The 3,404-nt window shown below is 33.7% G+C and overlaps 1 long non-coding RNA gene across 1 annotated transcript; it reads right to left on the bottom strand.

Annotated features, from left to right (window-relative positions):
• Positions 1-221: 221 nt before the first annotated feature.
• LOC115965844 lies at positions 222-1,589 on the bottom strand. The gene is made up of 2 exons (XR_004086204.1): positions 1,550-1,589; positions 222-1,050 (listed from the first exon to the last, which is right to left on the bottom strand). It is a non-coding gene; the product is annotated as an uncharacterized LOC115965844 (long non-coding RNA).
• Positions 1,590-3,404: the final 1,815 nt, after the last annotated feature.

The following is a 3,404-nucleotide window of genomic DNA, read 5'->3' as shown; positions in this document are numbered from 1 at the left end:
ATAGTATTTGTGTCACGCCCCAAACCCAAAAGGGTCCAAAGCATGAGAAAAACATCCCAAGGGTACCTGTAGATTTTTCCTTTTTGGCAAATCAAATTATTGGAGATCTTTATTTTCCTTTCTTTTCCAAAGGATAAGAATATACAACCATACTAAAATCTCCATATTACAAGTCAGAGCACTATAACACATTTATGAACGATAACTAAAAATCATGTGCCTCCACATAATACATGAATATAATACAAAACTCTGATTAAATTACACAAAGTCACAATCTTATCGAGAATAAGGACCTTAACATCGAGTCTAGGCCTACCACGCCAAGGGCTAACAAACCTCAAGCAATCTACCTCCAATAGAATTAATTAAGGTCCCGTTGAACATAGCAAGATCAAGTCACCAACCCATTTACAGCAAAAATCTCCAAATTTAACATATCACTCTAATCATCACCAAAGAAATAAGCTCCATACCCAAGGTATAGCTAATAAATCTGAAAAACTGTTAGAGGGTGGGATGAGCTAACGCCCAATAAGTAGCATAATTAATGGGGGGTGGGGGAAATGCAAGTTTCATCTTCAATAACAATAATATGACATGAAAAGAATAATTAAATAATGAAACAAAAAGTTTATCAAAGTAGATACCTTGAAACTATACACTATAATATGTGAGCACTAAAAATATATTCCAAAGCCATAAAATCTAACATACAGTAATTTATCTCAAATATACCATACTACCACATAGACTGGTCAAGGGATCCACCCATTTACAACTGGCATGATATTGTCCTCTCTGGTATGCAAACTCTTGGCCCCATGGATAGTAGCCTTACCCATACCCTCAAGGTTTTTCTCTCCCCCCATGGGCAGTAGAGAGAGCGCGTCAAATAAGACCTCTCTTGCATGTGGTCTCCTGGCCCCATGGGCAGCAACCTCACCCACACACAATCAAGGAACCTCTTTTCCCCATGGGTAGTAAGGAAGAATGCATCATCCAAAGTGAAAGAGCACTGACCTGGATTTGATTCCATTGTCACAAAGACTAGGGAAACCAAATCGGGTGATCATCGAGAAATCACACATGGCAATGTGTTAAAACCACATAAAGCTCACAGGTTACATTACTTTGAAACACATAGTTTATATCCAAGTAGTTTTAGGAAACCCTTAAATAATTTAACTTCCACAAAGTTTGTAAGGTTTTCAATTTCATTCTTGTCAAAAGATTTTCTATTAATTTCCCACATAACAAAACAAGATAAGCATTTTTAAATTTTCTAATATACCATGAATTCCAAGATTTCCTTATCAAAGATTAAATAAAAGACGCTCATTTTTCCATATCAACAATTCATGCATTTCCCCAAATGCAATACCAAATATGATGCATTTCATATATAATCATATATATTAAGGTTACGACACAATAGTTTTTAGGAAAATATAGTTTCCATAGGTAGTTTCCAAAAGTGTGTCTAACCCAAAAACAACATTTATGCAACATGTTTATTTTTAAAAAATCCCATTAAAAAGCTACTTACCTTGCAACCCGCAAAAAGCCTAATTCTCCAAGCTCCAAAGGAGATTAGCTAGAACCTCAACAATATCAAGCAAACCTAACACAATAAGCATAAAGCTTAAAATTGTATCTAGCTACAATTTAGGAATTGCCAAATAAGCACTTAATTAGGCGAGCCTAGCATTTAACCTCATCAATAACATATTCCTCTTCCAAAGTTTCTCAACAAATTAATTCACAAGGCATAGACTCCAATTTATAAATTTAGCCCATTCAATATTATCTCCAATATCATGACTAGCTTCCATGAAATTTACACTACATCATTAAGAGACCCATGAAAGCAAAATCAAAATATCCTCCAAGACAAGAAATTTAGAACTTCAACTAACTCCAAATAAACCTAATGGCAATGGAAAAAAAATTAGATTTACCAACCATCACATATTATAACTCAAAACCCCTAAATTTTCCACCAAGCATAAACCCTATGTAGTCATCATTAGCACAAATTATATACCCACTCATCAAATAATTCCACCAATACAAAATCCATACATAAAAACACATAAATATCACTTCCAATGCTCATAAATTACGTGGGTATCATTATTAAAGCTTAGATAAAAATATAACCTCAAGCAAAAATGTAAAACCCACCAAAAAGATTAGAAATTTTTACCTCAAAAAAAGGATGTGAAGGTGCTTATGGGTTCTTAAGGATTTTCTGGTGACATTGCTGAAAAATGATGGTGAGATAGTGGTTTGGAGTGAAGTCCGGTGGGAGAGTGTGGGAAATGAGTGTGTGTGTGTGTGTGTGTGTGTGTGTGTGTGTGTGTGTGTGTTTAAGTGAAGAGAAAAGAAAGAAAAGAGATGTGAGGAGCCGGTCAAAGGGATAAGGGAATGAGAGAAAATGAGTGGTGGGGGATTGTTGCGTTAGGTGGGGCACATGTGGTCCAATAAAAATCTAACTTCCTTTTATTTTATATTTTTTGGTTTGATTGACTCGGACCGGGATGTTACAATTTGCGTGAGATGTGAAAAATAAGAATTGGGATGTTGGGTGGGTTGTAAAATGGTATTGTAAAATAGATAAAATAGTTTTTAAGATGGTAAAATGAGATATTTTTTAGAATCCCAGATGCTAATGCTCTAGGGTCGTTTAATATCTCTTAAAGTTTATGTAAAATGCCAATATTATTACTATACAACTATTCCTAAGTCAAACCGCTGAATTGTTCAAAGACTATTGCATGGTCAATATTGAATTCCTGATCCAAGGACAAAGCTACAAGCAGAAGGCTTTTAAAAAAGAGTGCCTTTTATTTATTAAATCGAAAAAGGAAAATTTTCTAGCTATGAGCATAACAAATGAGGTTTGAGATTGATTTTTTTTTTTTAATTTGTTAGTTTTAATTTTGCTTTTGGTTTTTGAGAGAGAGAGAGAGAGAGAGAGAAAGAAAGAAAAAAGATATTTTAGTTTATGAGTGTGGGAAATTATGAGTTCTCCAATCTAGTACTCTCAATCAAAAGAAATGAACAGTCAATACAACCAATGAAGTGACATAAAGTTGTTTTTTGCTTTTTATATTGGAAAAATTATTTTTATATATTGGTTAATATATTGGGTCTAATTAAACTTTTACAAGTAAAGGGATAATTCTATTAGTTAAAAATTTGGGGCTTTAGGTTGTCCAACTTGCCAAGTGCTAGAGAAGCCCCTATTACATCAATATCATATCTCTTAAAAATAAAAAATAAAAGCATCAATTAGAGCTCAACTTCATACCAAAACCCAAACAATAAATTGGAATCGAACCCTTCAATACCAAATTAGAAATCCAAAAATTTAAACAAACATATGGTTGCTACGACTT

This window comes from Quercus lobata, chromosome 10, assembly GCF_001633185.2.
Source record: "Quercus lobata isolate SW786 chromosome 10, ValleyOak3.0 Primary Assembly, whole genome shotgun sequence".
NCBI classification, from domain to species: domain Eukaryota; kingdom Viridiplantae; phylum Streptophyta; class Magnoliopsida; order Fagales; family Fagaceae; genus Quercus; species Quercus lobata.
Note: the sequence above shows the minus strand (reverse complement) of the source record. Positions and strands in the feature narration are given on the sequence as shown.